The sequence below is a fragment of the Cebus imitator genome, unplaced genomic scaffold (assembly GCF_001604975.1).
Source record: "Cebus imitator isolate Cc_AM_T3 unplaced genomic scaffold, Cebus_imitator-1.0 Scaffold88, whole genome shotgun sequence".
In the NCBI taxonomy this organism is placed as follows: Eukaryota; Metazoa; Chordata; class Mammalia; order Primates; family Cebidae; genus Cebus; species Cebus imitator.
Genome location: NW_016107403.1, coordinates 5,882,952 through 5,907,880, shown reverse-complemented (window position 1 = coordinate 5,907,880; position 24,929 = coordinate 5,882,952). Strand labels below are relative to the sequence as shown.

Sequence of the window (24,929 nt, the reverse complement as noted above, 5' to 3'; positions counted from 1 at the left end):
GCACTCTAGCCTGGGCAACACAGCGACTCTGTCTCAAAAAAAAATTCTATGTACTTCTGTGATGACTAGGATATGTATCCCCATCTCCAGGATCTCCTTTCACCACCAATAGCCAGAGAAAATCCTAAAGCAAAGATGTTTCCTCATGGGTGGTTGGGTGGGTTGAAGATCTCATCCATGTATACAACTGACATATGCCTGTGCCATTAGGTTCATTGATCCATGTGGCATGTTTCTGCATGTCGGAATACCAAGAAGGGAAAGCCTTTTTTGGTTGTGTGTTTCAGATTGTTATTTTGTACTGCGTTAGGAACCTGACATATGGTAATGCTTACCACATCCACAAAGGCTTCTACCAATGGTGATTTCTAGAGAGACTGCAAACAGTAATTACATTTCTGAAGTGGTAGTTTAGATCTTATATTGCCAGTAGGAAAAAATACTAGTTTGCTGGCATGCCCCAAATGAGCTCTAAAGAATCCCTTCCAAGAGTTATTTATCTTGTGTAATGGAAAGGGGCATGAAGATCAGGAAATCTAAAGGAAAGGGGCCAGGACCTCAAAAAGACGAGGTGGGCCCTGATTGCGCCTCTTTGTTACCCTGGAAACCGTGGGTGGTTTAAGGACTGTCATGAAGCTTTGGAAGATGAGTTTCTCTCATCACAAACATCTTTGCCTAATGTGTTTGACACTGTGGATTAGCCTTGTCTCCTCCCAGTTCTCCCCCTTGGGCTTTGAGGTTTGTGGTTGCCAAGGGGCTGTCTACTGTGAATTTGGAGCTGGGTGTTTGGTTCTGCTCAACTTGATCCCTAGAGCCTGGACTAGTCTGAACACACTGTGCTTTTTGGTCTGCCTTCAATTCTGAAGCACAGCAAAACATTCTCAGGTCTGACAAAACTTTCCAGCTGAGATAGGAAGGCAGATGAGGGTGTGCCTGCAAGATCCACGCCCTCCCTTCTGCTGCTCAGTAGAGAATGGGTTCCTCTCAGATGACAGGGTTTGGAAGGCAGGCATGGGGCTGTGGGTGAAGCACATTCTCGAATCCCGGCAACCACAGACCTGGGTAAAATGGAGGGTGTGGAGGACAGTGTCTGTGGCTCAGGAATGGAGGGCTGTGGAGGATTAAGCCTCAGGAATTTCCAGGGACCAGTAGAAACAGTCATTTAGAAGCAGGAGACCCAGCCCTCCAAAGGTGGCCACCAACAGTCCTACTTCAGAGGCCTTCCTGGTACCACCCCCAGCTCTGAAGGTGCCCTCAGACCCTCCTGCATGGCCCACTGACTATTTTGGCCTAGATATATAGAGGCCTATTAAATGAGATGGGATTGATCCCTTTGCTCTTCTTCCTGGGAAGTTTTAGAAGTGTAGAGTTCATGCGCATAGTAATAACTATCATTGACTAAATGTCTGCTATATGCTGCACATGGCACACAGGTGATCTTACATAACTGTCATGGTGATCCTGTCATGTAAGGACTATTGTGCCCATTCATTAGAGCAGGAAATTGAGACTTAAAGAACTTTAGTAAACTGCCCAAGCTGGCCAGGTGCAGTGGCTCATGCCTGTAATCCTCGCACTTTAGGAGGCCGAGGTGGGTGGATCACCTGAGGTCAGGAGTTCAAGACCAGCCTGGGAAACATGGTGAAACCCCATCTCTATTAAAAATGCAAAAATTAGCTGGGCCTGGTGGCGCGTGCCTGTAATCCCAGCTACTCCAGAGGCTTAGGCAGGAGAATTGCTTGAATCTGGGAGGCAGAGGTTGCAGTGAGCCGAGATCATGCCACTGCACTCCAGCGTGGTGACAGAGCAGGACTCTGTCTCAAAAAAACAGAACAAAACAAAACAAAAACTGCCCAAGCTTACAGAATAAATATATAGCGGAACCAGAATTCTATCCCAAACCTGAAACACTTAACTCCATTCAACATCTGATTTTCCCACTGTATAAGATGGTTTTATCTTCCTTTTACCTTGATGCAGATATCCCTGGCTTTTGAAATACTTGGTTGACAATTGTTAAAGCACACACTGTAAAGTACATACCTTGTATGATAAAGAGATCTTAGTTAAAAGGTTATGAGATTTTTCAAGAGTCATATTTGAGCCTGAACTCACAACTCTCTGTCACACACAAATGTTATTTAGGGTAAAATGATGCACCAGGCATATTTTTAAGTGTAACCAGGCATAACACACCCATTTAAGTAAACATTTGAGTGTATTGTCATTGACTGTGTAATGGGATCTTAAAATAAGATGATCCTTTTGTCTTAGTTTTGGTTGAGACCTCAAGACAATAGGTGCTGACCACTTCCATGTTCTAAAATAGTCTCTTTGAAGCTCCTTTCACTATCACCTGAAGTTGGGTGGGAGTAGGGGAGCCACCTGCTCCTCTTCCACATCTAGGTAGGGAGAAGAGGAGGGAAAATGCCTACAACTTGTCTTTAAGAAATTTTTGGCAGGGTACAGTGGTTCATGCCTGTAATCCCAGCACTTTGGGAGGCCGAGACGGGTGCATCACGAGGTCCAAGAAATTGAGACCATCTTGGCCAACATGGTGAAACCCCATTTCTACTAAAAATACAAAAATTAGCTGGGCGTAGTGGTACATGCCTATAGTCCCAGCTACTCGAGAGACTGAGGCAGGAGAATTGCTTGAACCCAGGAGGCAGAGGTTGCAGTGAGCTGAGATTGTGCCACTGCACTTCTCAGGTGAGAAGTGCACTTCTCTCTCTTTTCATTTAAAAACAGAGAGAGACTGTTTTTAAATGAAAAGAGAGAAATTTCCGGTCTCTCATCTCCAACTACCTCTCTCAGCTTCTACAACCTCTTGCATAGAGAGGTCCTCAGACAGGGATCTTGGTTCTCAGTCACCTCCTTTGAAAAGCCAGCTTGGATACCCAAATAACCCAATTTGAAGTGGCTGAGTAGTTGTGTCTCTGGGTCTGATGTATGCCTCCATGGACTGGTGCCTCTCATGAGTAAGTTCATCTACAGGAGAGGGGAAGAGCTTGTGGCAGTCAGAACTCCCTGTGTGACAGAGTCAGCCTGAGGTTTTTGCTCTGGCCTGAGTCAGGTACGTGGAGGGCTGAGGAGCCTTCGCAGAAAGCAGCCAGACAGAGCTTACCAGTTGCCCAAGGGCTGAGGGAGGAGTTGTAAACCCCCAGCCAGAACAGATTTATTTCATAACATCTAGGGAACTACAGGTGAGGATTCCTCAACGCTGTAGGGGAGGGCATCTTCACAGCACCATACACGTGCCCTATGGGAACAAGAAGCAGTTATAAACCCCTGCAAAGCTCAGGGAACCTGGATGCTTGCTCATGACAGTACCAACTAGTGAGGCCTGTCCCTGCCTCCCACCTTTCCTCCCTGCACCCACTTCAACTCTGGACACAAAGAGACTACCATTAGTGTCCAGCGGGGAGAGAGGTAAAGGCGCGAGGCAGAGAAAGAAAATTCAATCACACCCCTTTTCCGTTGCACAAAGCAAGCCTGGATGTGGGGGACGAGACTTTAAACTTTGAATATCATTTTTATGTTTTTAAGGATTACCTAGTATTATGTACATGTTAATGACTGAACTGAGATTGTTTGGGAGTGTAATGTGAACAAGGTCTTTTATATATATATAAAACCTCTGAGCATGGCCTGACAGATTTCATCCAGAGCAGAGGCAAGAACTGCCCCTAAACAGTGTGTGAGTGAGCAGTAGGTGGTCAGGGGGAAACTGAGGATGTGAGAATGGTGCCCTCTGTGTCTGCTTGTCCAAAGACACACTTGGGCTCTCCTTTCCTCCTCCTTCAGCCTGCTGCAGACACACTGGGCTCCCAAGTAGGGTTCCACTCAGGGCTGTTGCATTTGCTTTTCCCTCTGCCTGGAATGCTCTTCCCTGAGGGACCCACAAAGGTTGCTTCCTGGCTTCCTTCATTTCTGTTTAACATTCACCAAATCTGCCGGGCGTGGTGGCTCACGCCTGTAATCCCAGCATTTTGGGAAGCCGAGGTGGGCAGATCACGAGGTCAGGAGATCGAGACCATCCTGGCTAACACGGTGAAAACCCATCTCTACTAAAAATACAAACAATTAGCTGGGTATGGTGGCACGTGCCTGTAATCCCAGCTACTTGGGAGGCTGAGATAGGAGAATAGCATGAACCCAGGAGGCGGAGGTTGCAGTGAGCCAAGATCGTGCCACTGCACTCCAGCCTGGGCGAGCGGGATTTCATTTCAAAAAACAAAAACAAACAAAAAACATTCACCAAATCATGCAATGCAAATCCTCCTCCTCACTGCTGTCTGCATCCTACTTTGCTACTTATGTTTTTCACAGCCCCTTATCACCACTGGGCCTCTTACCTGTATTTGTTTATTCCCCCTCTCCCCCCCCCCCGCCCCATTAGGAAAATGGAAATGATTTTGTTCACTCTTCTTCTCAAGCGCGTGGGATTGGGAATGGTACGTGGAGATGGCCCAATAAATATTTGCTCTTTCTGTTGTTGAATGTTCTCTCTTCCCCAAATTCCTTTTGCTTTTTGGAGTGCAGATTGACTCACTATGTTGTGTAAATACGGCCGGTCTGGGCACGGTTAACTTGCACCTTTATGTCCAAAGCATGTTTTCTCTGTCTGGAACACAAAGAAGCCCAGTGGAGGGAATTCACTTAGCATTAAGATGCCAGTGATCTGATCCCTTGGAAACTACAGGTAGGGCTTCCCCGAGGGCATAGGTATATATTTTTTCTTTTTGAATAAGAGAAGAAAGAATGTAGAAACAGAATGCCTTCTCACTATAGCCTGAAGGGCGATGTTTATCCACACAGAAGTTTAGCCTTTCTCCAACTGAAGGAAAGAATTTGAGAAATTTTCATGACAGTGTTGTCAATGTAGAGACCCTTATCAGGGAAAGTGATTTTCTGAAGTAGCTTGAGTCATAAGGAAACGTGATTCTTTCTGTAACAAGCTGCCGGGTTAACCTTCCAATGAAGATAAAGGGGAGGTTTTGGAGGCGGGCTACACAGAGGGCTTCATGACAGTCTCCTCCTCAGCCTTCCCTCCTCTTGCAACCCCTGACTCCCCTGAGTCAGACACCCAAAAAACGATTCTTCATCTGAGTCACCACACCAAAAAAAAAAAAAAAAAAAAAGCATTTTTTCCCCATCCACCCAGAAAGCGATTCTCATCCAAGAGGTATCCAGGAGATTATCTAAGAATGACAGAAATAAAAGTGCTCCTCTCACCCTGTGAGTTTCTTGCCTCCATTCCTCTCCCTTATTATGACAAAGGTGTCTCTACCTGCAAGGACGAACACCTTTTTTTTTTTTTAAGAATTCTGACTTGGCTTGAGAACTATGTTTTCAGAGATGGCAAAGACTAATTTGGTACTGTCACAGAAAAACCAGGACCATGTGTAATTGTTGCCTGGCACATTAAGCGTATGACTTTGGAAGTAGACCTCTTGGTTTTGAAGCTGAGCTCCACCCCTTACTAGCTGTGTGGCTTCAGACAACTTACTCAGCTTATCAGTGCCTTAGTTTTTTTCATCTGTGTAATGATGATAGTAAGAACTCACCTCACAGGTTTGCTGTTAGGATTAAATGACTTAATATATGAAAAGGGCTGGAGCAGTGGGTGGCACATAAGAATAGCTCTGTAAATGTTAGCAGTTATTATTATTATTATTTAATTGAGATAGAGTCTTGCTCTGTTGCCCAGGCTGGAGTGCAGCGGCAAGTGATCTTCCTGCCTCAGCCTCCTTAGTAGCTTGGATTATAGGTGAGCACAGCTGTGCCTGGCTAATGTTTTTAGTTTTAGTAAGGACAAGGTCTCATTATGTTGCCTAGGCTGGTCTCAAACTCCTGGCCTCAAGCAATCCTCCTGCCTCAGCCACCCAAAGTGTTGGGATCACAGGTATGAGCCACCACACCTGGCCTATTATTGTTGTTGTTGTTTTGTTGTTGTTGTTGTTGGGGTGATGGTTAATCATTTTAACACCACCACCACCACCACCGTCACCACCACCATGTTGCAAAATGCTGTGTGTTTGAGGGCCAGGAATTTCACTGTCTTCTGCAAACCACAGGGAGAAACATTTTAAGGCAGTGAGAGGGAGGCCTTTTGAGCTTTGTCAGATTACAACCATCACAGAAGTTGCCTCTCTCATTTAGTATTTATTGATTGACAAGCTCAGGTCCCCTGGATAAAAAGATGGCAAGTAGTTTCTAGTGATTATATTAATATCACATAATTCCATGAATCTGTTTGCTGAACGTATCCAGTTAGTGAATGTGTCAAAGTTTGAAGATTGTTACAAATGATTTGTTTCACAGTTTATCTGATTTCTTTATTCTAGTCACACATAATAAAAAACAATTTACTAACATTTGGGTGCAGCAGTATGCCAGGCACTGATCAAACCTCTTTGCCACAGCTCTGTGGGATAGGTAGACAGCCATAATAGACCCCTTTTATAGATGAGAAAACTGAGGCCAAGAGACTTTAAGTAACTTGCCAACATTAACACATTTAAAAAGTAGCAGAGCTTCCTGCCTAACACCCATAGGACCCAGAGCACAGGAAGGGACATTTTTGTCTTGACCTCACATGTGAGGCTTTAAATTAAAGCATTTGTCATTCTTTCCACATGGGGTTATACTGACAGTCACAGAAATACAGCAGAGAACTGAAAAAGTCTTTCATACAGCTTGGACCCACTGTCTCCAGTACACTATGTATATGTATATGTATATGTATATGTATATGTATATGTATATGTAATCTCCTATAATTGTCCTGTGAAGAATATAATTATGTTAAATTTCATTTTTGTATACATTAAAGTCTCTGGTTATGTAAACATACATATTTAAGACATACCATAAGTTTTATAGCCCTGTTTTGATACTTCATCATTTAGCAATGTACAGAGAGTTGCAACAGTGAAATTGTCCTGGCCGTATTTTGACATTGGAAAGCTCCCAGTGCATAGAACCATAGGATTGAGAGGGAAATTTAGAGACTATCTTGCTTAACTTCTTCGTTTTGTATGTGATGAAATAGAGATGCAGAGATGTTGAGTAACCTCTCCAAAGCCCCACAGCTAAACGCCCTTTTACTGACAGACAGACCCATGTGCTCTGTCTTGGACTCATTGCTGCTGACACTTGGCTCACACCTCCAAGAGAGAGCAAGGACAGAGGAAGTTGCACATGTGGGCACAGCATCGTGGGAACATGTGGGAGGCCGTGAAGTTTTTATCATATAAATGCTTTCTAAAGTAATCTTTTTTTTTAATATGTGGGGGGAAAATTTAACATTTTTTTTCTTTTTTTTCTTGAGACTGAATCTCATTTTGTTGCTCAGGCTGGAGTGCAGTGGCATGATCTTGGCTCACTGCAACCTCTGCCTTCAAAGTTCAAGTGAGTCTCTCGCCTCAGCCTCCTGAGTAGCTGGGATTACAGGCGCCTGCCACCATGCCTGGCTAATTTTTGTATTTTTAGTAGAGATGGGGTTTCACCATATTGGCCAGGCTGGTCTTGAACTCCTGACCTCGGCCTCCCAAAGTGCTGGGATTACAGGCATGAGCCACCGCACCTGACCAAGATTAAATTGCTATAGAAGTTTTGACATTTCAAAACTCCTTTGGAGCTAAGAATCACTACTGACCTTTGTGGTTACCCTGGAAGGGAGGGTGTACAGGCATTGCTATTTCTGTTTTTTAAAGAGGGAAACAAAAGTCAAGAAATGTTATATACCTTTTCCAAGGTAATAGTTAGGTAATGGCAGAGCTCTTACTATAATTTAAGACTCCTGGCTTGGCACATGCATTGAACTGTATTGCTTTCCTGTATTCAACGTGTCTTACAGGAATCATAGCTGAGAATTGTTCTCATGATGCTATTCATAAACCATTCTCAAACCTCATGTATTTTCTCTGAAAGAAACTATTCTTCATGTGATCAGTAAGTTGGTGGAAAAGACAGTTAGATCTTCTAAACAGTATTCATGAAGTAAACACTTTCAGGATAGACATTAAGCATTTCCAATCTTCCTAAGGCTTTTTTTTTTTTTTTTTTTAGTGGTGAGGCATATGATATATTTAAATGAAGCTTAGTCTGGAAAACCAGCATATGGCAATAAAAAATGCAAGTCCTTACAATCTTGTAATTCTTTGTCTAAAGCTTTTTAACAAAAGAGGGTATTTTAATTCAATAAGTAAAAGATAGTACTTCCCCCTTTCCTACCAGTGCTGGCTACCACTTGCAGCTAACACACACAGAGAGAAAATACACAAACAAACAGTGTTTGATCCTGCTTTGCTGCAGGGTGTTTTCATCTTTCAAGAGACCAAGGGAAAAACAACCTCAGAACTTTACCACCAAAACTTCCAAATTTATTGCAACGCAACGTAATGGTAAAGTACTATTTTCTTAGCACACGCAATTTTGAGCAACCACCATGGCCAAGAATGCTCAGTTTTATTTTTATTTTCTTTGGACATATTGTCCTAAGAAAATTTTAAATTCCACTCTTGATTTTGGAATGGCAAAGATGCTGTGGGTTGTTCGGAGCAAACGAACATGTCTAATTATTCAGTCTTATCCTCTCTCTTTAACCTGTGCTTGAGGCGTTTATTTCATGTTTATACAAGTTGGACACAAATCGCACTTAAAAGAGATTTCATATCCTGTCTTCCTGTGAAAAGCTGAGCTACAACGGTAGACTTAACAATGCCAGCCCCTTCTTGGGCTTATCAGTAACAGAAGCATTCAGCCTAAGAAAACACTTTAAGTGTAAACAAGACACAGAACTGCACATGTAGCCACATTCCACTGACATCTGTCTGAATAGAGAGAAGTAGAGGTCCACATGAAATAGTTTCTCTTTTAAGTTAGCACCAATGTGCCCATTTCTCATGCTGCTATGAGATATGAAATATTTACAAATCTTTATAAGCAATTAACGATGTTGCTATTATATTCCATATTTCCAAGCAAAGTTTTTTAAAAAAAGATAATAGAGACTTAAATTACTTTAAGTTCTACACAAATGTCATACTTTTCAACTTATTTTTAACCATAATTAAATAGGTTTAAAGAAACAGTAAAATATCTTGTTACAATATCAATGCAGTTTATGTATAATTAATAAATATATATATATATTACTAGTTGTTTACAAGGATGCCAGCTACCACCCACTCTCATCTCAACTCTCTTGAAACTGAAATTTGTATAGGCTGCTTACTTGGTCAAGGTTTGTACTGTAGTTTCTTAAAGACAAATACATTCCAATAATAATGAATGGAAAGTAACTGTATACACAGCTTAGAAATTCATCAGACATACCTTGTTTGAAGAAAGCAATTTTTTTTTTCAAAAATTTTCCACCACACAGATTGAATATCCTTTTTCCCTTAGGCTTTTCTTTATCACAAATCCCATCCAAATTATTCTAAGGAAGAAACAAGAAGAGGTCCGAGAACCTTTTCTTTTCTTCTCAGAAGAGCTAATCAGTCTCATCGACCTCTCGGTACTTTGAAAAACACATTTTACACAGCCCCCACACACATACACACACACACTCTCACACACACTGCTTCTCACCCTGGTTATAGTGCTGAATTAGGCGGTCCTCTTTCAAATTTCCACTCCCACTTGCGTTTTTTTTTGGTAAGGATTTCTAAATATTCTTTTGTAGCCTAAAGCACACATTTTCAGTAAGCAAATTCTACAATTTGACATTCTAAAAAGTAGAAAAGGACCACTTAGATAAAAATGGAAAGTAAAAGATATGTTTTAAAAATTACTTCAGCAGGGGCAATTAAATTTTTTCTTTCTTTTTCAAAAGCTAGTGAACAGCTGGACTGAATAGCACAGAGAAGAAAAACTGTGCAAACACTCCCAAACTTATTCTACTAGACTCTCACTTTTGAATTGAAAATACTTACTTTTTTCCTGCATATTAATGCCATTTTTTGTTTCGTTTTGTTTTGCTTCATTCTTTTCTGCGTTTTGGCAAGTTTTATGAAATGATTCAATTATATGCTGGTAGTTACAGGATACAGGATAATCACTGTGGGAAGCAAAACCTGACTCCTGTTTCAAAAAAGTACTGATGAATAATCTCACATCACCAGTGAAATCTGCCAGTTTTAGTTACTTATATATTAGTGTCATCAGTGAAATCTAAGAGATTCAGACCCAAAATGTGTATTAACGTATCACAATATTTTTTAAAAATCAGACTAAAAAAAAGTACATCTGGCAGATCTTGAGATTCCAACGTCCATCAGTGCAGCAGAGCATCTTTTTTCAAGCACAGGAGAAGGCAGCAAAGAGCCATTCCTCCTCCTGCTGGGGAGTGTGCACTCACGCAGCTGGGGAGGAGAACCTTCTTCCATTCAAGAAACCTCCTGTCTTCATCTGTTGGCCCTGGAATTGCTCCTTATATAAGATCATGGTTTGACATACCTCGTGCTCTAATGCCAAGTTATACATGGGATGGTTGCTGGCCTGTCTTTGTTGGCTATATAAAATATGGCCAAGAAGATAGGCCGTCAGGGTAAGAAGTCTGTGTTAATTAGGAGTAACTTTGGCTCAGCTGTCTGGTCTAAAGCTCTCAAATGGGACTATGTGAATCTGGATGGGATAATGGACTCAGCTGTATCTGCTTAATGCTACTGTGCAGAGATGCACCATAATGCATAAGCTTTTTAAGGCTGTAAAATATGGTAGCCGAAATTAAATGCCAATTTTTTAGAGGTGAATTAGTGAACAGCTTGATGAAATTCAAAGCTTTTTGATATATAAAACTTGGTAAGTGGAATGATGCAATCAATAGGCAAAATGTAACAAGTTGTCTAGATAGATAGTATGTAATTTCTGCACAGATCTCTGTTTAGTAAATACCTCACTGTATATCAGAAATCTTGCTCTAACAAAGGAACATGAAGACTGAAAAAAAAAAAAAAGAGATGATAGTTTGAATGTTATTTAATCATTTTTACCCCTACTTCTTTTGGTTCCACAATGAAATTATTTCTCAATCCTCTTTATTCCTCCACTAAATTCTGAGCCCAGGTTCTTTGGTGGTAAGGATGATGCTGCAGAAACACTGAGGATCCCCTGTTCTGCCATTTGAATTAGGGCAGGTTCAGATGAAATGGCAGCTAAGCATAATTAATCATCACATTATTACTAATACTACTACTAATAATCCTAATTGCTGTTTATCAAATACTTACTTTTACTAAGAACAGCCATCCTGTACATATATCATAACACTTAATATTAGAAGAGTGTAGAAGGATTAGTAGTATCTCCATTCTACAGATAAGAAAACTGAGGCAAAAGAGATTAAGCCACTTTTCCAGGGTCATGCAGCCAGTAAGACAAGATATGGGATTCAAATCCTAGGCTTCCTAACTCCAAAGCAATGGTGCTGTATTAAGACTTAAAGCTGTGATGACTGCACAACATTATGAATGTAATTACTGCTACAATATTGTGCACTTAAAAATGGAAAAAATGGCAAATTGTAAAATATTTTTTACCACAGTTAAAAGAGTAAAAAAAAAAAAAGGAGCCATTCCCTTTTAAAAAACAATGAAATATCATAATTGTTTTCATCATCTTGGCAAAAATTAGAAATCTGAACAAAGATCACGGCAGATATGTGGTGACGATGATGAGCCGTTACTGGTGAAGACAAATGTGGCTATTCTAGGGGAAAATCCAGAAGTACTTGGTTGAATTACCTGTGTACCCCAGGATCCATCCCCCTCTTTCTGGGGGTGTATTCTTCAGTGAACTTCTGACACAGGGCCACTAGAAGCCCATTGCCGGAGAATTAATGAGTTAAGTATGGGAGAAGCACAGCATGAAGTTCTGTGAGGATGGTGGAAGCAAATGCCCAGAGCCCTTGTACGTGCTGTCCCCAAAGTCTTCTCTTGGATATCTGCATGGCTCACATGCTCACCTTCTTAAAATCTAGGCTCAAATGTTACCTCTTGAGTGAGCCCTTTCCTTATCGTCCTGTTTAAAATGGCACCCCCATCCCAAGCATTTCCTTTTCCTCTTCCCTATTTAGTTCTTCTCTCTAGTACTTATTGCTCTTTAATAATATTTACTACTTGATTTTTAAATTGAGCATCCCCCTTTAGAAAATAGGGTCCAGGAAGGCAGGAGTTTTTAATCTACTTTGATCAGTGATGCATTCCTAGACCTTGAAGCCAACACATAATAGGGCATACAATAAGCATTAACTAAAAAATGATTTAAAATACATTAGAATGGTTGCCTATGGGAAAATAGAATGGGAATGAGGAATTGGGATAAAATGGAATGAAAAGTATTAAGGCAAAAGTCCGGGAGCCTTGCATGGACCATTGATAATGGTGCCAGGAGTGGAATCAACCCTCCAGCCCAGACGTGTGGCAGCAGCAATACCACTTACAACAAAATCAATCAAGGTGGTGGCCTTGGGAAAGTCTTTTATCTTTTTAAAGTAAAACAAGATCACAACTTCCTGGTGAGTGGCCTTGAGCTTGTAGTTGGCATAAACTGAACTAGATTATTTCAAGTTGAGAACAAGAATTGTGATGTTCAGTTTTTCCTGCTATTACTACTTGAAATTCTGTTTTGCTTATAAATCACCTATGGTTTCTTGAATGGATCAGTTCTTTCTTAAATAACTGTTTATCACTACATAAACTTAGTATCCCAGTCTTGTATTGTATCCAGTACAAAAACTCAAATCTCTTTTAGAACATTCTCTATTAAAAGTTTTTATTACTGTCATAAACATTGAACTTGATGACTCCTTAATATACTGCCTCATTTTTCTCTTCACTCCAGAGACAGAATGTGGAGAAATCAATGCATTCTTCATCTCACAAATCCATTCTTTTATGTGACTTAAAAATTCAGGGTGGCAATTTAAGAGTCTAAGTAATGAGACAGCCTTTTCAGACACTCCTGATATTTTTACTGTGTGCAGGTATAAAACACAAGAGTTACACCTTTCATAACAGAAGCTTACTTAAATGTTTAAGGCAACATCATCTTTGATGCTGCATCAATATTTCATAGAAATGTGATTTGCCTTGAACTCTTCTACAACAGTTTTGAGACTGTTTTCTCCCTGCACTTTGGCAGATGCTTACTGCAAGCATCCATCAGTGTTATTTCAGTTTCCTGGACACGGCTGAATATGACTGCTAAGTATACATGTTTTATGTAGTTTCAATGTGAATGGGAAATTTGCCGATGTAATTTGCTTTTGTTAAATGTACACTGTCACCATCAAAAGAGATTTTGCTAAGCAATGTAAAAAAGCCTCCAAAACTAGAATGAAGAGCTTCTTAAGAATATGTCAGAAAGGGAAAAAAAAATATTATTAGATAGGAGTCATTGATTGCTAGGTAAAAGGTAGACTCTGAGAAGAGCAAATGATGAGCCTGTAGAATTTATTTTCTTTAGGTTATTTTTTACAAAAGGATGTTAGAAAGATCCCTACTCCCAAATGCTTCCCTGAAATAAATGAGCTGGAACCACCATATCAAGTGTTAGATAATAGCCATAATATTCTAGGCCAAACTAACAAAAAATGAATGTGGGTAAGTCACTGTGGTTATAAGAGTATAAAAGAGATTAAAAGACCTAAAGGATGATACTGGGAACTGGAAGCTATCCTGTAGATCCTGCGTTATACAGGGCTGCTGGTCTTGCAGATTAGAAAAATAGAAAAGTGCCTTATACAAAAACGAGAGCTCAAAATGGTGGGCAGGAGATTATAGGCCTTATATCTCCCTATTATGCCAAGTAAGCACATGGAGCCTAAAATAAAAGATTGGTTCACAGAACACTGGTCAGCTGGGGCTTTGCTGATCTAAGCTGTGCTGTGCTGTGCGGCTCTGCTTCCCATTATACATCTATGGGTTGGCTGGGAAACCTCTGTTCTATAAGTGTTTATTTTGTTGTTCATGCTGCTGGGACAGCAGCTATACAGGAGATCTCATGGCAATGGCAAAGTTGCAAGGGGGCAGTAGAAAATATGGGAGGTTTTATGCGGCCTACTCTTAGAATTGGCACACTATTATTTCTAGCCCATTCCACTGGCCAAAGTTCTGTGACTAAGCCCAAAGTCAAGGGGCAGGGAACTAGGCTGCCCATAAAGAAGCTATGATAAGAGTGTGAATGAAGAGGGAATGAAGAATTGGGATGAATAATTCAACTTACCCCACCATCTCTCCCCTTTCAATCTTTCTTTGTCCTTACATTATAGTTGTATATCTTGTCAATAACATTCAACAGGATTAAAAAAAAACATTTTAGTTTGTCAATCTCTGCATTTTATTGGGTAAATTTAATCTATTTATATTTATTATGATTACTGATGCAGTTGGTTGCATTTATGTATCTTATTTGTATTTTTTATTTACTCGCTTTATCTTTTTCTTTTTCTGCTTTCTGCTAGATCAATGACGTTTTCTATGTTTCTTCCTCTTCTTACCTGCAATGCTGTTTTTAGAATCTACAGATTGTATTTCTAAACTTTTAGCATCTATCCTTTAAATTTTTATATATGCAACTCTAATTTTTTTTTTTTGAGACGGAATCTTGCTCTGTAGCCCAGGTTGGAGTGCAATGGCACAATCTCTGCTCATCCCAATCTCTGCCTCCCGGGTTCAAGCAATTCTCCTGCCTCAGCCTCCCAAGTAACTGGGATTACAGGTGAGTACCACCACACCCGTCTAATTTTTGTATTTTTTTAGGTAGAGACAGGGTTTCATCTTGTTGGTCAGGCTGGTCTCCAATCCCTGACCTCATGATCCACCCACCTCAGCCTCCCAAAGTGCTGGGATTACAGGCATGAGCCACCACGCCCAGCTATGCAACTGTAATTTTTTAAAGTTTAAAGTTATTCATTATTTTTACTCCTCAAACGGGAGAAGACTCTCAGACCACTTTAACTAGGTTCTCTGCATCTTGTCCTTTTTTGATAATTTTAGTGTTACTTTTTAAAAATATAAATTAGATTTTTATTAGATTGTTATTGCTAGTATTCTTTTTTTAAAAGGGTTTTCACAATTAATATATTGGCATATTTAGTCAGCATCCATGTTTGCCACTGGGTATTTCTTCCCATGCCTTCTTTATGAATGTAGATTGCCTCCTCATTGAAAACACTCAAGAAAATAAGAAATAATGGGTACTTTAACATAAGAAATTACATATGCCTTAGTCCTAAAATCCATCAGCTTACTTAATAGCAAAAAACTAGAGGTACTTCCACTAACATTGGGAATTCAGTGAGGATAACCACTTGATCTACTACTATTCAACATTAAATAGTGTTAAAAATATTAGCCAATGCAACTTGACAAGAAAAACCAATTAAAGGAAAAAGAATTGGTAAAGAAGGAATAACACTATCTCTATGTACAGATATATAAATAGATATGTGTGTGTGTATCTGTCTTTTAGTTCTGCTTACTGAAGAGGCCTAGAATCAATGAAACCCCACTACCAGTGAGCACACACAGTATTAAGAGCTTTGTTTCTAATATTCTTCAATAAATAGAATCAGAACTCCTTGAAAAATAGCTGATTCTAGAACTGGGGATGGGAAAGTACAAGTGTGCCTGTAACATTTTGGAGCCAAAAAGTAAAGTGCTCAAAAGACGATGGTAATGCCAAAAAGGAAACAGGAGTTAACTCGAAGTAGCTCTCAGACAAATCTGGGATAATCTGAACAAAGTAAATACTGATATCAATGAATTATCACACAATATGATAATATTTTATGGGTCAATGCTGACATAAATAAATAATCAAATAAACAAATGGGGAGAAGGAATAACTCTTCATTATAAAAGAATTCCAACTAACGAAGAAAGAATAATGGAAATAGAAAATTATTATTTGGCAAACAACAAAGTAGTGGGTAAAAAGATGATAAGAAACAGGACATTTATTTAGTCTCAAACTATCTCCCCTAAAGGTATTTGTTAACTAAATAGGGGAAAATAGTATCTATACAGTGGAGAAACCTGGAGAAATCAAGTGTTTGCAATTGATATCGTGAGTAATTGGACAAATTGACATCATGTGCCTCCTTAGATGATGCACTGAGAAGAATACAACATCATTTCTGTGGGAATTCTTGTCAAAAGTACCTAACTGACGTTTTGGACATAATTATGAGGAAACACCCGACAAACCCAAGTAAAGAAACAGTCTCTACATTAACTGGCTAGTACTTTTCAAGAATGTCCAAGTCATGAAAGACAAAGACCAATGGATTATTACAGATTAGAGAAGGCTAAGGATATATGACAATTAGATGCAACATGTGATCTTAGATTTGACCTTGAGCCAGAAAAAGGACATTAATGGGAAATTAATAAAATTTAAATGAGGTCTGTAGATCAGATAATGGTGGTATATCAGTGCTAATTTTCTGTTTCGATAATTGCTTTGTAGTTACATGAAATGTTAATATTTGGGGAAGCTGGATGAAGAGTATACAAAAATTCTTTGTATTACTTTTATAACATTTTTGGTAAATTTGAAATTAACTTCAATATAAAAAGACAAATTTTTAAAACCAAAAAAAGAAGATTGTGTGATGAATGGAAAATTGGATTAGAAATAAGAAACATGTTCTATTAGATATGATATTAGATCTGTGTCATGGCTGTAATCGTGGCTTTTGGCTCTTCAGCCTCCAACAAGTCACTTGAACACTCAGTTTCTTCATCTGAAAAATGAAAAAAATAATTTGCCTTTTGATTTGGAGTATCAAATTAGATAATCTTGATGAAATGCTTCCCATGCTTTCTTTATGGATATAGGTAGCGTCCTTATTGAAAACATTCAGGAAAATAAGAAATGATGGATACTTTAACATAATAAAATATACATGCCTTAGTCCTAAAATCCATCAGCTTACATGATGGGAAAACTCTAGAGGCATTTTCACTAACATCAGGAATTCAACATGGGTAATTGCTTTATCTACTGTTACTCAACAATGTGCTGTAAACATTAGCCAATGCTAATTTTAGCCAATGCAATCTTGATAAAATAAAACACCCTATGATCCATAAATTGCTATGCAAAATATCATTAATAATAACTATTATATAACTCATTCTAATTATTCAGGAATCAGATTTTTTTTTTTTTTTAGAGACAGAGGTCTCACTATGTTGCTCAGGATTGTCTTGAACTCTTGGCCTCAAGTGATCCTCCCACCAGAATCTCTCAAAGTGCCGGGATTACATGCCTGAGCCACCATTCCTGGCCAAGATCTTTTTCTTAGTAGTTATAGCTGCTGTGGAAGAGAAGCACATAGCAAATTTTAAGGTTTCTTATGGCATCCAACTACTCTGGCTGATAAATCTATGTGAATGCGAAGCAAACAGAAACCAAGTCTTGATGGCGAGCAATGCAATGTGATGTATCCGGAGGTAAACCAAATTCCTGGCCTTATGCATAAATGAAGGTTCATAGTACCTTTTAAATGACACAAAAAAAGGGACTGGGTCTCTTTACAGAATGGCTCCCAAGAATGCCTGCACAAAGCCTGGGTCGCATAGATCAACATGTTCATCATAATATTTTTGTCTTAAAGTAGAAAGAAATGGCATTTCTTTCTTACCATTTGGAAAGGTGAGTATGGATGACATAGGCATCTGGGCAAGGGTGGCCAGAGTGGTGGGAGTGATGCCATGGGAGGGTGGTCCTGCAGGTTCCCACGAGCAGCACAATGCACAGAACTTCTGTTTGAAAGGGCAAAGTCTGAGAGGAGATGTGACTGAAATTGCATAATAGCCATGGAAGAAACCACAAAGGAAAAGATTAGTAGGTTTAACAACAGCATTAAAACTGTAACATGGTTTAAAAAAAATTAACACATACACTATGAAAGAATTAAAAAGCAAACGATCAAATGGGAGCACATATTTGTAATAAGTATGACAAATGGTTAATATTTTTAAACTGTAAAAATATTTAAAATGAGTAAGAAAACTTCAAAAGCATCACCAAATAGAAAAATATAGGCCAGTGATATGAACAATACACACACACACTCACGCACTTTAAGTGGATAAGAAGTGTGGAAAAAAACATTTAACCTATCTAGACACTCAGGAAGTATAAGTTAAGATGACATTAAAGCATTTATTTTCAGCTATTGATGTGAAATAGATTTTTAAAAAACTCAATACTAGTAAGGGCAAAGATCAACATTTTCATGTATTACTCATAGCAGTAAAAATTGCTACAATCTTTTCAGAAAATAATTTGGCAAGCTGTACCATGAGATGAAAAACAGTTTGATCCAGTAATTCCCCTTCTAGGAATGTATCCTAAATAGAAAACCAGAGATTCATTATGTTGCATCTAGGCACAATACAAATAGACAGTATAGTTGATACACTGCATACCCGAGCTGCTGCGCTTTGCCCAACCAAGAGGGACTCTAACCCAGAAACCCTGAGCTTGGCTCTTACCTGGGGTAGGAATGTGGGAGGGGCTTTTCCAGCACTTTGGTCACAGAGCAGCGTGTTGGTTGAGCATGTCCTATTGTCTCTTCTGTTATGTCCTCTAAGGTGCCGGGTTGTGCCCCAGAACCCCAGTTGTCACTGGCAGAGTGGAAAGCATCTGGAACTCCTAATAGATAGGACAGGAGCCCAAGTCCTACTATATGTTACTTGAGTAATTTTGTCCTTCTGTGTCTCCAGTTTCAGAAAGCGATGATAATAACTACGATATTAATCATGTTTACTGAGCATGTACTCTGTGCCAGGTATACTTCTAGGCATTTGCATACATGAATGCATTTACTTCTCAAGCAACTCGAATGAGTTGTAGTCATTTTGGAAAGGAGAAAATGTAGACAAAGAGATAAAGTGACAAGCCCGGAAACACACAGCTAGGAAAATGAAGTCAGGATTTGAATGCAGGTGGCCTGTCTCCTGGCTATGCTGCCTCAGCCCCAGATCGCTGAGAGGATCAGGACAGATAAAAGAGACAAAAGAAATGTCTCAAAATCATGAAGCAGAACTTGCCTGTGAGGCCTGTTTATTGCTTGCAAGGTAATAATAAATGACATAAGTTGGAGCATCTGTTTCTGCAATGTTTGCTTTTGTTCCATAACTTCATGTTTAAAAATCAGATAAATCCTGACTAGATATAAAAATGACTATTGAAAAATCTTCCTTCCTTTGTTTTTTTCAAGCCACAAGCTAGTTGAGAACAGATACCTTGCTGAGAAAAATAGGTAACTGAATGGCTTGGGTGAGCTTATTTTTCCTATTTTCCAAGTGCCAATTTTAAGACCCAAGAGTCAGGTTTTTTTGCTTTTTTTTTTTTTTTTTTTTTTTTTTAAAAGGGGTTTTTTTTTTGTTTTTTTTTTTTTTTTTTTTTTTTTTTTTTTAGGCAAAAGGAGGTTTACTGTGGCCTGATGTGTCTAGATTTTTTTCCCTTCCATTTTGCTCATAGGCTGAAGAAGCTTACTTTAATTTGCTAGTAAGGAAAATATTTTGCTTTCATATGTTTTGTGATATATTAATGTATAAAAAGATTAATTAGCATAAAAGATTAATTACAAAGCACTTGAACGAAATGAACTCTAATTATGATGAAAGCTGAACATAACCACTTCATTAGTAGGACAGTGAAAAAGAAAACTGCACAGTGGATAGAGTGTGAGGTTCCCAGTCACGTGACAGGTAAACAAAGGCAGGAATACACTCCATCTCATAAAAGCGCAGAAGCCTGTGGTCGGTGTCCAGCTAGAAGGCTGGTCACAGTGCAATGGCAACCTTATGCAGTCCAGGATGGGCCTACTTGAACACCAAATGCCCTGATTTAGCAAAATCGTGTTTAGGGATGCTCCCAAGTATGTATTTCAAAACACTGAGTTCAGGACGTGACTGGACTTGGTGGGTTTTGGGGTATTTACCTACCTCTTTGCTTTCTAACAGCTTCATTTCACCCTTTTCTCGGCCACCTCTTCTGCCTGCACTGACTTTCCCTAGTGGTCTAGCCTCAACCCTCTTCTCACTCCATGTGCCCTCCTTAGTTTGTTTTATTCGTTTCCATAGTTTTGAGAACTAAGTATATGTTGAATTTTTTTCTAATCCTATCTCTGAACCCTCTTGTAAGTTCCTCTAGCTATTACTGATCACCATCTTGATACCTCTGTTATGGACTTTATGTTTGTGTCCCCTTGAAATTCACATGTTGAAGCCCAATCCCCACTGCAATGATATTTTTAGATGGGACTTTGGGAGGTAATTATGTTTAGTTGAGGTCATGAGGATAGAGTCCCATGATGGGATCAGTGTCCTTATAAGATGAAAGAGAGACACCAGAGTTCTTTCTACACCCCTTCTGCCACCCTGCACTCCTGCTTATAGCCACACAGTGAGAAGGCAGCCATCTGCAAGCCAGGAAGGGAACTCTCACAGGGAACTGAGTCTGCAAGTACCTTGATCTTGGACTTCCCAACCTCCAGAAGCACGAGAAATAAATTCCTGTGGTTTAAGCCACTCAGTCTATGGTGTTCTGTTACTGCAGACCAAGCTGACTACCAACTTTGCAGGCACTTCAAACAAACTGTCCAGAAAGGAGCTATCATCCCTCTGCATTCCCCGTCCTGATCTGTGGCAGCCCCAGCCACACAGAGCCACAGGTCAGAATCAGATCTCTCTTGTTCTGGCCTCGTTGTTTCTTTCCTTTTTTTCTTACAATTTAAAAAATTGAGATATAATTCACATTCATAACATTTCATCTTTCTAAGGTGCATACATAGTTCAGTGGTTTTTAGCATTTTCACAGAGTTGTGCATCTGTAACCATCGTCAATTCTTTTTTTTTTTTTTTTTTTTTTTGAGACGGAGTTTCGCTCTTGTTACCCAGGCTGAAGTGCAATGGCACGATCTCGGCTCACCGCAACCTCCGCCTCCCGGGTTCAGGCAATTCTCCTGCCTCAGCCTCCTGAGTAGCTGGGACTACAGGCACGCGCCACCATGCCCAGCTAATTTTTTGTATTTTTAGTAGAGATGGGGTTTCACCATGTTGACCAGGATGGTCTTGATCTCTTGACCTCGTGATCCACCCGCCTCGGCCTCCCAAAGTGCTGGGATTACAGGCTTGAGCCACCGCGCCCGGCCTTACCATCGTCAATTCTAGAATACTTTCATGACCCCAGAAGGAGGCTCCATATCCCTTAGCCATTCTTTCAATTCCTCTGGCCCTCAGTGCTAAGCAACCACTAGTAACTTTCTGTCTCTATAGATTTGCTAATTCTAGACATTTCACACAAAAGACATCCTACAATATTTGGTCTTTTATGATTTTGCTTCTTTCATTTAGCATCACATTTTTGAGGTTCATCCTCAAATGTTGTAACATGCACCAGTACTTTATTTTTTTTATGGCTAAAAAATGGCGCCATCATCATTTCTTGTCTGGATAATTGTATACATTCCTGACTTGTTCCTTTGTCCCCAGTCTTATCCCCTCCAGTCCATGCCCCCTACTGTTCCCAGAGGAATCTGTAAGCACAAATCTGATTAGGTCCTGCTTAAAATCTCCCAGTGGCTTTCTACTGTTTGCAGAAGGAGGTCCAAACTCCTGGGCATGGTGTGCCACTCTTAGGGTGCCTTCACTGGCCTACCCAGCCTCTTTTCTCACCCCATCCTTCTATACTCATGGCATAGCTAGGGATATCAGAGCTGGTACACATCGTCTGATGGGAGTGTCCTTTCTCCTGGGTTCAGCCCAGCACACTCCTCTTCATCTTTCTGTACTTATATGTCATCATCTCTTTGAATTTCCATCAGACAATTCTGCTGGAGTATGTGTCACTTGATATAATGATTTATAACACTTTTAATTTCTGAATGATTTATGAATATCTGTGAACTTGAATACAAGAGGTAAGTTTTGCTCCTCTCTCTATCCCCAGGGCTTGGTGTATAGCCTGGAATACAGGTAGAACTTACTAAATGTTTGTTGAATAAATAAATGATTAGAGATAGAAAGAAGCATAATATTTTGAACATTCCTGTTAGTAGTTCACCAAATAATAAACAATTTGAAAATTTCTGTCTGAGCACATGTGCAATAACTGGGGCTACTAAATATCGGACAGTTCTGGGATAAAAAGAAGCAAAGCTGCCATTAACAAGCATAGATATTTTATTGCCTGGGAATGGCTTCGTTTACTTATCAAGAATTTACTAGATAACTGCTGACCACTCTATTTCACTTGGACACTAATAGCTCAAGGATCTCAGTAAATAACTGGTTTGCAGAAAGAATCTCCTTTGGAGTTTCAATGTGCAAGGTGCCTTTCACCCATACTCAATAAATTCTGATCACGCAGTTTTTTTAGTGACTGAAGGCATGATCAATAGATGTAGGTACCAAAGGGCTCTGTTGCCACACACTAAGTTTAAGAAGCCAAAGTAGAATTCCTGCTTCTTAGGAAGTAGGCAGTTGATGACCACTGAATTGATCAATGAATATACTTTCTCTGATACTGACGTTAATTCCATGATTTGAGTTTGGTACTTTGGGGAATGTAATAAAAAATCTGTGTTGCAGCGCTCGTGCTCTTTTTAATTTATAGCAACAGTATGAGAATATCCTTCTGGAATCCTGAATTGATAATGGTATTGTAAAAGTTAATTTGACAAACAGGTTCACAAAGCCTGTGATATCAAAGGCAATTCATAGACTATATGCTGAAGCACATGAGAAGCGTAAGTGAAGTAGTAGCCTTAAACCATCAAGAGTTAGTGAAAATCAAGATAAGCAATCTACGCAAATATCTTTTCTCCTTTCCCCTGTGCCTTTCTCTTTCTATTCCCGGGAAATTACTTGAACTAGCTAGCTGACTCTCAGAATACAAATTCTGACTAGTAAAACACTATAAATTTCCTTTAATCTGCTCCCCAGACCAACTCACTTCTCCCAAGTGTTTTCTTGGGTGAACTTATGGAACCTGAAGGCCCATAGGTAGCAAGAAACAGAATAAATTTCTATAAGGAATTTTGTTTTCAGTGTCCAAGCCAAGGGGCAAACCATCGTCCACATTACCAAGACAATTATTGCCTGACCATATAGCATTAGGCCATCTCAAAATCCTAGTTCTCTGGCACATGAAAAATAGCAATGGCACTGAAATTCTGAAAAATCTAATGTTCCACATACAAAACCCCAAGACAAGAATTATGAATGAGTACCACTACCCACCCATTAAAATAGCTAAAATCTAAAACACCAACAACACCAAATGCTGGCGAGGAGACGAAGCAACAGAAACTCTCATTTATTGCTGGTGGAAATGCAAAATGGCATAGTCACCTTAGAAAACAGTGTGGCAATTTACAAAACCACATATGCTTTTATCATAAGATACAGCAATTATACTCATTGGTATTTACCCAAATGAGTTGAAAGCTTATATCCACTCAAAAACCTGCTACTGATATTTATATCAGCTATATTCATAATTGCCAAAACTTGAAAGCCACCAAGATGTCCTTCAATAGGTGAATAAATAAATAACTGTGTTACATCCAGAAAATGAAATATTATTCAGAGCTAAAATGAGATGAGCTATAAAGCCATGAAAAGATATGAAGGAAATTTAAATGTATATTACTAAGAGAACAAAGCAAATCTGAAAAGGCTACATACTATATGATTTCAACTATATAATGTTCTGGAAAAGGCAAAACTATGGAGACTGAAAAAACATCAGTAGTTGCCAGGAATTAGGGAGGAGGGAGAGATGAATTGTCTGGGCACGGAGGATTTGTAAAACACTGAAACTATTTTGTATGATGCTATAATCATGGATATATTGTTATTATTGTCATTATTGATTTGTCAAATCCCATAGAATGTACAACACCAAGAGTGAACTCTGGTGTAAACTGTAGACTTTGAATGATAATGATGTGTCAATGTAGATTCACCAGTTGTAAGAAATGTACCACCCTGGCATAGAATGCTGGAGTAAGGGAGGCTGCTGGGAGTTGGGGGTAGGGCGTGTGAGAGGGTATTTGGGAAACACTCTGTACTTTCCGCTCAATTTTGTTCTGAACTAAAAACTCCTCTAAATAATAAAGTCTATTTAAAAAATAAAATACTCTTTGGAGGCACTGGAGAGTTACCAAAGGATGACAGACAGTGGAAGGCATATGACCCTTAAAAGAAAACTGCACTGCATGTGAGCCGTATTTATCTGGCTTTTGTCCTGAAAGTACTCTCCAGTATGTGCAACACTTAAAGGACAGAACTCAAGCTGGAAGTGGCCATACTGTGGAATTGAAAAGTCAGAGGTTAGAGTTTGGGGATGCCAGAGCAGCTGGATATTGAGGAAGGAAATGCTATAAAACAGAATCACAGAGGATCAGGGGAACCCCACCCAGATCTACATGTAAATGCCTCTCAAATGCTTGGCAGATGTTCAACTGTGACTGAGTGGAATGAGATTCCATTAAGCCCCAGGGAAAATAATCAGCTGGAAGGCTGAAAAGTTGAGCAGAGATTTCTGCAGCTGCTTACTGCTGGGAAGACAGAATTGGGGGTTAATGTCCTCTCAGGTTAGAAGGGTTTGGTAAACATCTCAGGCTGCCCATTGAATCCATAGAAGGGATTTGCCTTAGAAATAAAAACTACATCTCAGGATTAAGAAAACCACCATAGATTAGTGGCAAAACCTATAAAATGACCCTAACAAAACTTAAACCAATCCTTTAAGAAACAGGTAACTAATTCATCAATAATTATACTGTTAGAACAAAATGTAATGCTCTTCAGAAGAATATAACAGACTTTAGAATTTCTAAATTGTATCATACACAGTGTTCCAAATACAATTTAAAAAAAATGCCATAC

The 24,929-nt window shown here is 39.4% G+C and overlaps 1 protein-coding gene across 3 annotated transcripts in view; it reads right to left on the bottom strand.

The window, feature by feature from the left end:
- The window catches only part of VIT (vitrin), a 121,693-nt gene extending 112,070 nt beyond the window's left edge, over positions 1-9,623 (bottom strand). For all 3 annotated transcript variants that reach the window (XM_037740753.1, XM_017534884.2, XM_037740754.1), the window contains exon 1: positions 9,346-9,623. The gene's annotated coding sequence lies outside the window, so the exon portion shown is untranslated. The remainder of the gene's footprint in view (positions 1-9,345) is intronic.
- Between the last annotated feature and the right edge of the window lie 15,306 nt (positions 9,624-24,929).